Source organism: Dipteris shenzhenensis, unplaced genomic scaffold, assembly GCF_047967505.1.
Source record: "Dipteris shenzhenensis isolate YYH24624 ecotype China unplaced genomic scaffold, Dip_SZ_1.0 scaf0181, whole genome shotgun sequence".
Taxonomy (NCBI): domain Eukaryota; kingdom Viridiplantae; phylum Streptophyta; class Polypodiopsida; order Gleicheniales; family Dipteridaceae; genus Dipteris; species Dipteris shenzhenensis.
In genome coordinates this window covers 13,909-27,528 of record NW_028239487.1, presented here as the reverse complement: position 1 = coordinate 27,528, position 13,620 = coordinate 13,909, and positions in this window count along the sequence as shown.

Below are 13,620 nucleotides of genomic sequence, written 5' to 3'. Positions count from 1 at the left end.
CAGCTCATATTATCCCATCCGGTTTATTATTTCTAGCTGCTATCCGGCATCGGGTCCATTGGGACCTGGATTTGTTTCGCGACGAACGCACGGGAAAACCATCCCTCGATCTACCCAAAATTTTTGGAATTCATTCATTCTTATCAGGAGTACTTCGCTTTGCTTTTGGAGCATTTCACGTAACTGGTTTATTTGGGCCCGGTATCTGGGTATCGGACCCCTATGGATTAACCGGTAAAGTACAACCTGTGGATCCGGCTCGGGGAGCTGAGGGTTTCGATCCCTTCACTCCGGGAGGAATAGCTTCTCACCATATCGCAGCAGGTATTTTAGGTATACTAGCCGGTCCATTTCATCCTAGTGTTCGTCCCCCCCAACGGTTATACAAGGCCCTACGCATGGGGAATGTTGAAACCGTTTCGTCCAGCAGTATCGCTGCCGTTTCCTTCGCCGCCTTCGTAGTTTCTGGGACTATGTGGTACGGCTCCGCCGCCACTCCAATCGAGTTATTTGGTCCCACCCGTTACCAATGGGATCAGGGATATTTTCAGCAAGAGATAGATCGGCGGATCCGTGCTAGCAAAGCTGAAAATTCTGGTTTATCGGAAGCGTGGTCCAAAATTCCCGAGAAATCAGCTTTTCATGATTATATTGGTAATAACCCAGCCAAGGGTGGATTGTTCAGAGCAGGTGCTATGGACAACGGTGACGGAATAGCTGTCGGTTGGTTAGGGCACGCCGTCTTCAAGGATAAGGAAGGTCATGAGTTACTTGTGCGCCGTATGCCCACCTTCTTCGAGACATTCCCGGTGGTCCTGGTCGACGGGGAAGGCATCGTAAGGGCGGATGTTCCATTCAGACGGGCGGAATCAAAATACAGTGTTGAACAAGTAGGTGTAACTGTCGAATCTCATGGTGGTGAACTAGATGGAACTAGTTTCAGCGACCCCGCTACGGTGAAGAAATATGCTAGACGTGCCTAATCAGGCGAGATCTCTGAATTTGATCGTGCCACTTTGAAATCGGACGGTGTCTTTCGTAGTAGTCCTCGAGGTCGGTTTACTTTTGGTCATGCCACGCCTGCTCTTATTCTCTTCCTCGGACACATCTGGCACGGTGCTAGAACCTTGTTCAGAGACGTGTTCGCCGGTATCGATCCCGACTTAGATTCTCAAGTCGAATTTGGAGCATTCCAGAAGTTGGGGGATCCAAGTACCAAGAGACGAATCGTTTGAGAGATCTTCTCTTTGTCCATCCCAATTCCCAGATTCGGGTATTTAATCAATGAAATTATTTGTAGCAACCACTCCCTATCGCAGATACACCCAGGTAATTTAACCACTTGGTCCGGTTGAGTGGTTCGGGCCTGGGGGGAAGGAAGTTAGTGGGTGCCGTTGGAGAAACACGAAGAAAATACTAAGGAATTTACAAATTAGTGCGAAAGTCATCCCCGAAATCCCATTCCACGACCGAATCCACGGAAGCATTGGTTTATACATTTCTACCGGTAGCCACTCTAGGTATAATATTTTTTGCCATATTCTTCCGAGAGCCACCCAGGATCCTTAGTAAGGGGAAGAAATGATACTTAACTTCCTGGAGAAACAGCTATCTCTCCCGCGCGAGTATCCCTCTTCCACGAGCGGAAGCGCCAGAAGCACCAAAAGCACAGGGAGGGGGGGAGAATAAGAGACCTTCCTTCGTTACTATAGGAAGGTCCCCCAGTCTAATCAGTCCTCATGTTCTTCGAAGGGATCTCTAAGCTCCGCGGAGGGTTGACCAGAAGCGGTATACAAAGCATAGCCGGTAAAACTGACGGGTGGGCGAGATATAGAGATAGCGACCAGAGTTGCAGTTTCCGTTGCTAGGTAATCCAAAACAGTGATGGTTCGTTTTCAGTATAATAGCATATAAAGTTATCAACTCTCAATCAATCGAATAAGTTATACGGCTACGAAGATTATCGATGACACCCCAAAAGGCAAACCTAAGATTAGTGGTTTGGGAATCTCTTTAAAACCACTCAATTCGGAATATGGTAAAGTTGCTCCTGGTTGGGGGACTACTCTCCCGATGGGATTCTTCATGGCTCTATTTGCAGTATTCCCAGTCACCATCCCGGAAATATATAACTCCTCCGTCTTACTGGATGGTATCCCGATAAGTTGGTAAAAAAAGACCGGATTGTTATTCCGAGCTCCCCCAGCCATCATAGCTGGGGAGCGGTAGGAAATCCCTCCCGCGGAGGGGTAGTTGAACCGCGTAACTCAAACTTCCAAGGATCTTGATAATACGGGTGTGTGACTCGTTACAGTCAATCTGGTTCAATAGATAGACGATCTATTTCCTATAGGGGAGGTATTATTATCTTGCTGGATAGCGGTCGGGTGATTAGCATCCAAAGCGCAAGGGTTAATATATTAATCAATAATGTCTGAACTATGATTAATTCGTATGAATCTACCACTCAGACTTCGCCACAGGATTGTCACCCAACGTCGAATAGAAGATCCAACCTCTTATTTATAAACCGAGGTAGCTATTAATCATATGTTTGATATAACACTTCCGTATTTGAGAATTGAGAATAACTACTCATACTTGATTGCGTCTCTGCTTCGAAACACTAACCGCTTCGTTCCACAAGATGTTAACGAGGAAGAATTGCCACCCATTCAATCTTCGTACCTAGTAATGAGGGGATTCGTCGGAGTGTAGTGGGGATCTAAGGTTCACAGATATCCAGATATTGACATTGAAACGATAGAAACTCTATCCATTTATTTATCTCGGTTATTCCCCCGGATAAACCTAACGATAAGACGAAGAGATTCCTCGAGACGCTGGAGTCCTTATTTCCTCCCATGGCCAAAAGCCGACACGAGATTAAAGCAAAATTCCGACGGAATCTTTCACTAGTCAACTCACCTTCTCCTTCCCACGGATCGGAATGTGTCCGATCAATATATTTCGCCACACGAAGTGATTAGTAGTAGAACGGAGGGTTACTCAGACGTTTTCGTTTAAGCCGTATGAGGTTGAATACTCACGTACAGTTTGTATGGGGGGGGGTCGTAGAAGCCCGCCTATCTTGATAAAGTATACGATTGGTTCGAAGAGTGTCTTGAGATTTAGGCGATTGCTGATGACATTACCAGTAAATATGTTCCTCCTCATGTGAACATTTTTCATCGCTTGGGGGGAATCACATCGACTCGTTTTTTGGTTCAGGTAGCTACTGGTTCCGCCACGACTTCTCACTATCGTCCGACCGTTACAGAAGCTTTTTCCTCAGTTCAATATATAATGACCGAAGTGAATTCTGGATGGCTAATTCGATCTGTTCATTGATGGTCAGCAAGTACGACGGTTTCAATGATGATTCCACACGTATTTCGTGTCTATCTCACAGGAGGGTTCAAAAAACCTCGTGAATTAACTTGGGTTACTGGTGTAATTCTAGCCGTACCAACTGTATCTTCTGGTGTAACCGGATATTCCTTGCCTCGGGACCAAATCGGTTACTGGGCAGTTAAGATTGTAACCGGCGTACCGGAAGCCATTCCTCTAATAGGATCTCCGTTGGTGGAGCTACTACGAGGAAGTGTTAGTGTAGGTCAATCTACATTGACTCGTTTCTATAGTTCACACACTTTCGTCTCACCGCCTCTCACAGCTGTTTCTATGCTAATGCACTTCCCGATGATCCGTAAACAAGGCATTTCGGGTCCCTTGTAATGAAAATCTATAATCCAGCGGATGGGTGGTATTGATTGATCTATCCGCGGGAGGACCCCAATCTACAAGATGAGGGGTTATTTTTTCCTTGCCACTAGTCTTTCTCACCAAGAGAAATAGAAGACTCCTTAGTGGACCGAATTCCTATCTCGAATTGTCGAGGGAAATGAATTGAAGTGTCTGGAGGCGGAAGATCGGATTATGGGAGTGTGTGACTTGTATCGAAACATAGGCTATGCAGATCTTATACCGAATGCTGCCACACTAAAGTATGTGTCTCCGCTCCAACTCTCCCCAACCTCATAATTGGGGTTTAAAACTTGGATATGAAAACACTTCCCTTCCTATGAGGTGTTTTGGGGAATGCTTCCTATGGTCGAACTCATCCTTAAGGCTCCGTCTAATCCCATGCATACCCGAGTCACAGGCAGTTTCACCCCTTCAAACATATGGTTTTCAAAATGCATCCACTTCCTCTGCATTTGGTACGATGCGGAGAAACAACCGTCGGAGTAAGAGAACGATCCGGGGGAAGAGGAAGCCGAAGTTGTAACAAGTTAAGATCCCGCACAGGTACTGTTTCTCAAGAGTCTCGTATCTGTGGGTAGATACGACGCGTGTGTGGGATACGAGATCATCCAAGAAGCTTCTTGAGGAGAAATTTCTTAAGCTCACTCGGATAATAAGCTATTCCGTAGAATAACTCTCCGTTTTTCAAGGGTTCTCGCTTCGGGAAGTATCAGAGATTATTATGAAGTTACGACTCCTCCGGTTCCCCACTGGAATTTGTAAACGGAAATATTCGAGGATTTGCTTGAGCCGGCTGATAAGAAATCTCCACGTCCGATTCTACCGGGGGAGTGAGAAGTCTATCCCAATAACAAAAAAACCTGACCCGAGTGATCCTGTTTTAAGAGCAAAACTAGCCAAGGGTATGGGACACAACTACTACGGAGAACCTGCTTGGCCCAACGATCTCTTATATATATTTCCCGTAGTAATCTTAGGAACCATTGCATGTACCGTAGGTTTGGCAGTTCTAGAACCATCGATGATCGGTGAACCAGCGAATCCCTTTGCAACTCCCCTAGAGATACTACCCGAGTGGTATTTCTTTCCCGTGTTTCAAATACTCCGTACAGTTCCTAATAAATCATTGGGTGTCCCTTTGATGGCGTCGGTACCGGCAGGTTCGTTGACCGTGCCTTTTCTCGAGAATGTGAATAAATTTCAGAATCCATTTCGACGTTCAGTAGCTACAACGGTTTCTCCGATTGGTACTGCAGTAGCTATTCGGTTAGGCATCGGAGCAGCTTTACCCATCGATGGATCTTCAACTTTGGGACTATTTTAGGATCGATCTGGCACCAAAAAAAAGCCGATCCTCCATGTGGTAAATAGTCGATCTGGGGTTGGATCGTTTCGATCCAAGACCCCCCCAGATCCAGTCAGATAACTAACTGTCCCCTCCTCCCGTGGCGTGATAAACAAACAAAGTTAACTCGTCTACCCCGATTCTTACCGATACCGATCCTCCACTGGTTTCGGTTTACCCCCTAAGGGTTAGAATGAGGAATGGGTTGGGAACTAGGTAAAATATATTTGAGTATTTACCCATCTTTTTTCCAATCAACATACGATTTGTTCTTGGGTAATTCTATATCGAAACGTTCCCATAAAGTTTTCAATACTTAATCTACAGATTTTCTTCCAAAGTTCTTGATTTTCTCTAAATCTTCCTGACTGTAATTCAGTGGGTCCCAGATCGTACGTATACCAACTCGTTTAAGACAGTTATAAGTCTTAACAGGCAATTCTAGTTGATCAATGAATGTATGTTTAAGCACAAACTCTCGCGTCGATTCATCCATATCGTTTGGAGGATAAGAAAAGTCCGTCGGATTGGAAGAATCCTCGCCACCTCCAGTAGAAGAAGTATTATTTTCCCCCATATGTGGAAAAGGAATGAATAAATTTGTTGAATTTCTAGACGCTTCGCAAGGTGCCTCATTCGGAGTCAAACCACCATTGGTCCATATCTCCATGAATGGTATTTCTTGTATCTCTCTACCATTTCCAAATAGGTGAATGCTATGATTTACATTTCAAACAGACATAGATACAGCATCAATGGGAAATTCCCCATCTTCACACAGCTTCGGATCTTGTACGCAATATCCACGACCCCTCCCGATCTTCGACTCTACATTCACGGACATTGATTGGGTAGTGGTAGCTATATGTTGCGACTCATCAATCGCTTTAACAGACGGCGGGAATGATATGTCACCAGCTGTCACCTTCTTAGGACCATGAATCGATGGAAATGCTTTTTAAACATCATTAGAATCGCTTTGAGGTACAATTTCTTTCAAATTAACTGAAATGTCGTGTATTGTTTCTCAAATGCCCGTTATTGTGGAATACTCATGCTTCATGCCTTCGGATTTCGCATGTGTTATACTCGTTCCCTCCACCTCTCCAGGTAAAGCTCTACACATAGCGATTCCCACAGTATTAACTTGGCCTCTCTTGGGGGGAGGTATAACAAGACAACCATAATGAAGACGCTTACTTTCCATCCTGGATTCAATGCATTTCCATTGAATCGCCTGAGTAGAGATTGGTATTTCATCTTGAATCGTAATTGGGTCCCTCTTTATTCAAAGCAGTTGATAGTCGGAAACTAGACACGCCTTTTCTTGGGGGGTCTACATCCATTATGCGGCATCGGGGTCACATCACGCACGAAACTGAGAATTATACCACTTCTACGAATAGCCCTCGAAGCCGTATCTCTTCCCGGTCCGGGTCCGCTTATCATTACTTCCGCCTGCTTCATACCCTGATCAATCGAAGTACGAATGGCACCTTCCGTCGCAGTCTGAGCAGCAAATGGTGTACCTTTCCTCGCACCCCTGAATCCGCATACACCAGCGGAACACCACGAAACGACTTGTCCTCAAACATCCGTAGCGGTAACAATGGTATTATTAAAACTTGCTTGAATGTGTGTAACTCCTTTTGGTATTCTACGTTTTCCCTTTCGTGAACGAATCCTTTTCGTGCTGCTTGGCATAACTTACTAATTATCTGCGACAAACGAACTACAACTAGGTAATATTTCTCCTCCTATCTAGTCCCGTATTCCATTTATTATCCTTGCTTCTGCTTGTGCTTCGGATTGGAACGGATTACCATGATTCGTCTTCGTCTACGAATCAGTCGACGTTTCTCACGTATCTTACGAACGGGAGCACGAATTTTCATATCTATAACCCCGAATCTGGTGAATCTTATGAAAGATTAGACAAGCCCTATTTCCCTCGTCCTTCGATCCCGAATGATTGTGTGAATGATTATAAATAAATGACTTTTCGGTAGCAGAAGTTGCTACTAAGTGCCATTCGCTTGTCTATTCCTGAGACGATAAGTGATGCAGCCTTTAGTAAGATCATAGGGACTCAATTGGACCCTCACTCTATCCCCTGGTAGTATTCTTATGTAGTTACGTCGGATTCTTCCCGATATATGAGTTAAGACTTGGCATCCATTATCCGAACATACTCAAGACATGGCATTAGGAAGCGATTCCGTGACTGTACCTTCCACGTCAATCAGATTTTGTTTCACCACCATTTGGAAGAGATACCCCCCCTGTATCACTAACGGATCCTGTCAAGAATGATACTAGTTTATTCCCCACTCCTAGTAATTTTAGGAAGAAGTGGTAGCAGATTTATACGGTAACTGCATTAACTACCAAATGTAACACAGGATTTCCCCCCCAATTTCCCTTCGTCGGGCCTCTCGATCCGTCATAAGTCCTTGAGATGTTGGTAGAATTACAATTCCCATGCCGCCTAATACTTTCGGAATTCCTCGATGGTCAAAATAGATTCTCAAGCCAGGTTTGCTGATACGTTTGAGAGTTGTGACACATGGTTTTCTCCCTCTGCCTTAATATTTCAAGGTCACATCCAGAAAATCCTTCATTTTTTCTCTATGTTCCGCAGTATCTTTCACAGAACCCTCCTCCAATAAGATTCGTGCAATACCTCTAGTAATACCAGTGGCAGGTAGTTGGACTGTCGCCTTTCTCCTTGCATTCGCATTTCACGGGGGAGTAATCATGGTAGAAATGGTATCGTTACTCGTGAAATATCAATCATCAGTTATTGAGTCTAGGATGAATCCTAATCTTTCTGCTATCACTACCTCACTACCGACCCCATCGGGGGTATATTGTTCGTGTCAATATCCTACACCGAATTCCCATCCCTCAATAAGAGTTTTTAGGTTATAGGTAGATTCCGTTGTTGACGCTGCTGCTACTATTGCTACCGAGTCGAAAGAGAATCGGGATGTAGCTGGCGGGAGAGATTCCGCCCCCCCCCACCCCATGTTACCAATCTCCCCCCCCCCCTTTCTACATTTTGCTTCTCCGAACTACCCGAAGATTCCGGATTCTTGAAGGAGTATATATTCCCCCGTGGAAATGGAAAAAAGTATGTCCCAGTCGAAGAGTGACTCCCCATTCCCACGTATTCCATTCCCTATTTTCTATAATACTTCAGGGGCCAGTGAGACTATTTTTGCAAAATCATATTCCCTTAATTCCCTAGCTACTGGACCGAAGACTCTAGTTCCTCTAGGATTTCCCTCTTGGTTGATAACGACTGCCGCGTTGTCACCAAACCCCGAAATAATTCCATTGTCACGTTTGATCTCTCTACGGGTACATACCACCACTACTCTAACTACTTCCGATCTCTTCAGAGACATGTTGGGTACCGCTTCTTTAATCACACCTGTAGTAGTACCACCAGTTCCTGCGTATCTACGATTACTGGTCCCTAGCACCCGAATACACATCGATTTCCTAGCCCCGCTGTTGTCTGCTACATTTAGGTAACTCTGAGGTTGAATCATTTCTTAATTGGTAGGGGGAAAAAATAGATCTATTCACTCATTTGCAGGTGAATAGCTACCCGTATGTATTTTCCATTCATCCCATCTTTCTTCGGGATAGGGGGAAACCCTCAATCTCCATGTTCCCTGTATCGGTTGGAAATGCCTTTCCCACACCATCAAATTGCTAAGTGAGGGGGAAATAAAAATAGAAATAAATCTCTATCTGATTCCACCCTCCCTTCCTACTCCCCCCAAAAATCATAATTCCGTAGCGGTCACCACTTGGGTACGTACAGGCATTTTATGCGCAGCTATTCGCATAGCAGTTCGAGCTATGTTTCCCGATACTCCACTTATTTCATGAGGTATTCGACCCGGTTTAACCACAGATACCCAATATTCCGGAGATCCCTTACCTGATCCCATACGTGTTTCCGCAGGTCTCATAGTGATTGGTTTATCGGGAAAGACGCGTATCCATAACTTACCACCCCGCCGGGCATAACGCGTTATTGCTCTCCTCCCCGCCTCTATCTGTCTAGACGTGACCCACGAAGGTTCGAGGGCCTGTGAGGCAAACTTTCCAAAAGAAACACGATTCCCACGAGTGGAAATTCCTTTCAGTCTTCCTCTATGTTGTTTACGAAATTTGGATCGTTTGGGGTCACAGTCGATAGCGGTGAAATCATTCCGTCTCTCATACAGAACCGGACGTGAAAGTTTTCCCTCACCCGGCTCCTCATGAATTCAGTACCGTTTCCCCCTGTTTTGGAGATCTTTCAATTCTGGGAAGAGACAAAGTAGGAAATTTTGCGTCAGTACCAAAATGATTTTTGTCTTTTTGCTCATTTACCTACCCCCCTCCGTATGATTCTCCCATTCATAGCAGTTAGGATATTAGTCGGTAATACAACCACGGGCGGAAATCGACTCGATCTCTCATCTTCATCAGAATTTGCTATTTCATATCTCAATTCGATGAGGAGTGGGTTTCCCCCGCCATCCCATCCGCCGAATCGCTGATAGTGAAACAATCGATCGACTCGGAAGGTTCCATCGTTTCCGTAGTTCCCCTCCATAAACGCTTGGGTTATCTCTCTGCAGCGGAGCCTCTCAGTTGCCAAATAAGTACTTATTGTGAGTCATCTCCATTAGTGTTCATTGACTCGAGGCTCCCCCCCCTCCCCCCCCCCGCATCGGAAAAGACTTAGTCGGTATTTCCAAGACCGCGTCTCCATCATGCTATACCACACTGCTTCCCGAGAGTCGAGTCGTTAACCATACGATCGCACGAGATTATTGATTACTTCTTGTTTCTGTTTCCCCCCAGATCACCCAAGAATCAATATAATTTTCCGCTTCACTGGAAAGATTTCCCTTCCCGAGGACAAAGACTTTGCGTTGATACGGCTACGAACCCCAGCTGACATTCCAGTTATTAGCAGTGGGGATCCACCTACCAATCCGTCTTATCTATAAACAGAGGAACTTCATTCGGTCGAGTCGCACACTAAGCGTAGCAGAAATTTATCGAGACGTTACTGTATGCTCCCCTCCCCCCTATGGAATTGGAATAGAATAAGCCTGCGGATCCTGGCACCACAAAGTAATCATGTATCCCAATATCTATTAAGTATTTTCAACTCCCCAAGAGAGTAGGAGAGGAGGGAACGGGAGGGGTGGGGGGTCGGAAAGTAGGAATAATTATCCCATATCCCGGAATACCCGAATCTTTATGCCTAAAACCCCATAGATGGTTTGAGCTGGGTGGTAGCAATAACCAATACGAGCCCTGATAGTTTGGAGGGGGACTCTACCTTCTCTGGCCCACTCAATGCGAGCCATTTCATTACCATTGAGACGCCCCGCTATTTGTATCCTAACGCCCCCACTATTAGTTTCTCTAATTAGTTCAATAGCTTTTTTCATAGTCCTACGGAAAGCTACTCTATTCTCTGATTGTGGAGCAATATGTTCCGCCGGAATTCTCGGTTCGCCATACGGCTGGAGGATATTATTCGGGATTATTTGAAGCTTCCGATTCCCAAAACCTAATGATTCTTCCATATTCGCTTTCAATTGGTCGATTCCCAGGCTACGTCCCTCAATCAATAGATCTGGAAATCCCGTATGAATTTCTATCTGAATTAGGTCCGTCTTCCGGTAGATCTCTATATGTGCAATTCCCCCATAATTTGAGGAATCCCTTATATGCTTCCGTACATACTCCCTAACGCAAGTACGTATTCTCTCATCTTCCTCGGGGAATCTCGGATAATCTTTTGGTTGCGCGAACCAGTGGGAGTAATGCCTCTGATTTATGCCAAGTCAAAAACCAAGTGGATGAATCTTTTGCCCCGTAGATGTTTTCCTGTATTTCAATACCAATATCTACCCGGTATATATATATATATACACATATATATGTATATATATATACATACAACCCCTCCCCCACTTCTACTTGTCAATATGTAGTTAGTATCGGCTCTACCTTTTGCTCTTCATTTTAGTAATCACGTGACAGGTAGGTTTTCTGATTGGGTAACCACGTCCCTGAGCCCTGGGTCGAAATCTCTTCAGACTGGTACCGTTATCCACTCAGGCTTCGCTGATGAACGAATTAGATTTAGTCAATCCATAATTGTTATTAGCATTTGCGGCTGCGGAAAGGATCAATTGCAATATGGGGTGACATGCTCTGCGAGGCATAAATTCGAGTAGTACAAGGGCTTGTTCATACGAACAATTCCGAATCTGATTAATGACTCGTCGTACTTTTGTAGACGACATATTAACACGTCTGGACGAAGCTTGCGCCTCCTTTACCTCTGATTCTTTCTCGGTTCCCATGAAATATGATTCCCCAATTATCGACGAGATTTTTTATCGCTTCTGGCATGTCCCCGGAAACTCCGGGTAGGTACAAATTCACCCAGTTTGTGACCCACCATACGGTCAGTTATATAAATGGGTAGATGCTCCCGCCCATCGTAAACAGCAATGGTATGACCGATCATGATAGGAACTATTGCGGAAGCACGAGACCAGGTTATTATTATCTTTTTCTCCTTCCGGATATTGAGAATTTCGATTCTTCTTACTGGATCATTAGCTACAAAAGGACCCTTCTTGAGTGGACGTGCCATAGTTAATTACCCTCCACCCAGTCTTTCTACCAATTAATTACTTTTACGGCGGCGAAGGATGAACGGATTGCTGTATCTACCGCTTTCCCGACTCCTCATTCCGAGTGCCGTACAACCCCATGGAGTTAATGGCTTCTTCCTACCGATGGGTGTTCTGCCTTCCCCCCCCCCATGCGGATGATCGACGGGATTCATAGCTGTACCCCTCACTTTTGGACGTTTACCTAACCACCGCGTAGATCCAGCCTTTCCCGAACCCTCATTATTGATGTCGACGTTTCCGACTCGTCCCGCAGTAGCTAAACAATTCTGAGATACTGAACGAACCTCGCCGGGGGGTAATCTTAATGTAGCCAATCAACCTTCCTTTGCAATCACTTTTGCCGTAGCACCAGCCGCTCTAACTAATCATCCACCTCTCCCGGGTATTACTTCTACGTTATGTATGACCGTACCTAGAGGTATCTTGGTTGAAGTAGACCCTTTACTCCCCAGTATTCGGGATAGAATCTCTTCCCAAACTGTACGAGCCCTTTTCAAAGCATACAGCTTTCCGGATACAGAAGGCGATATCCTCGCCGGATGTCGCCAACGAGAAATGAAAGTACCAGTTCTAGGGTAAACTCGCATATCCAGCTTTTTCTACACCCTCGGGTTCTCCACCGGCATCTGGCTTCTGTCTCGCAACTCATTCAGCAACAGAATCAATGAATTCAGTCATTCACGCCAACATCATTTGATGTTCTAGATAACTTAGGAGACATTTTCAATACCGGGATTGAGTCCCCCCGGGAGACTCATTCTCACTCCGCTTCGTGGCTTCGATTCTGCCTTTGACCGTCATACCGAACGCGGCGAGTGACCCGTTTCCTCTGCCTTTCGGCCACACCGAACAGAGGATGCCCCTTTGATTTCTTGTCCCTGTTCGAGACCATCCAGTTCTCTCCATATTATCCTACCTCTGCAGGTTAATAGCTATTTGATACTATTACACCTGACCACCCGCTATTGTCCCTCCTCGGTTTCCCTATCGAAGTCCACCTCGGAAGATCCAAGAATCTCGAGTCTAGTGTTGGGTTTATGGACTCAACCCTAAATCCAATCGGTTATTTCCGAATACGTGAATCACTTATTCGAGTCGCACTCAAAGGTAGGGCATTTCCACTTGAAATAGATGCTTCGGGGCTGGATACTACAGTGTCTCCGATTTCTACCCCTCAAGTATGTAAGATATGTTTCTTTTCACCATCCACATAATTCACGAGACATATGTATGCATTGCGGTTGGGGTCGTACTCGACACTTGCCACTCTTCCAACAACATCTTTTTTATTCCGTCGGAAATCAATTTCACGATATAGTCGTTTATGACCACCTCCTCTATGCCTAGCAGTAATAGTCCCTCCACTAGTACGTCCGCTCCTTGGTCCACTACCACGAGTCAGTCCTTTCCGGGATTTACATCTCGTCACTTCTTCAAAACTTGAAACGGATCTATTGCGTGTGCCAGGCGTATAGGCTTTATATAATCAGATAACCATATCTCCTCTTCCTCCTTGTCGTTAGTGAAATTTGCGGGGGTTACTTGCTCAGAAATAGCGGAATGGAATCATTTTTGTGAAGCGTAATAATCATTCTCTTACGATGCATCGACACGGACGCTCTACCCCTACGCCTTCTATCTGGTAGTCGGTGACTATTCATGTGTCTTACTTTAACGTTGAAAAGTTGCTCAATCCAATTCTTGACTTCAGTCTTGTTCGATTCTGGATTCACATCGGAGGTATACTGGTTTCGTTGCAATGGAGGAATAGTTTTT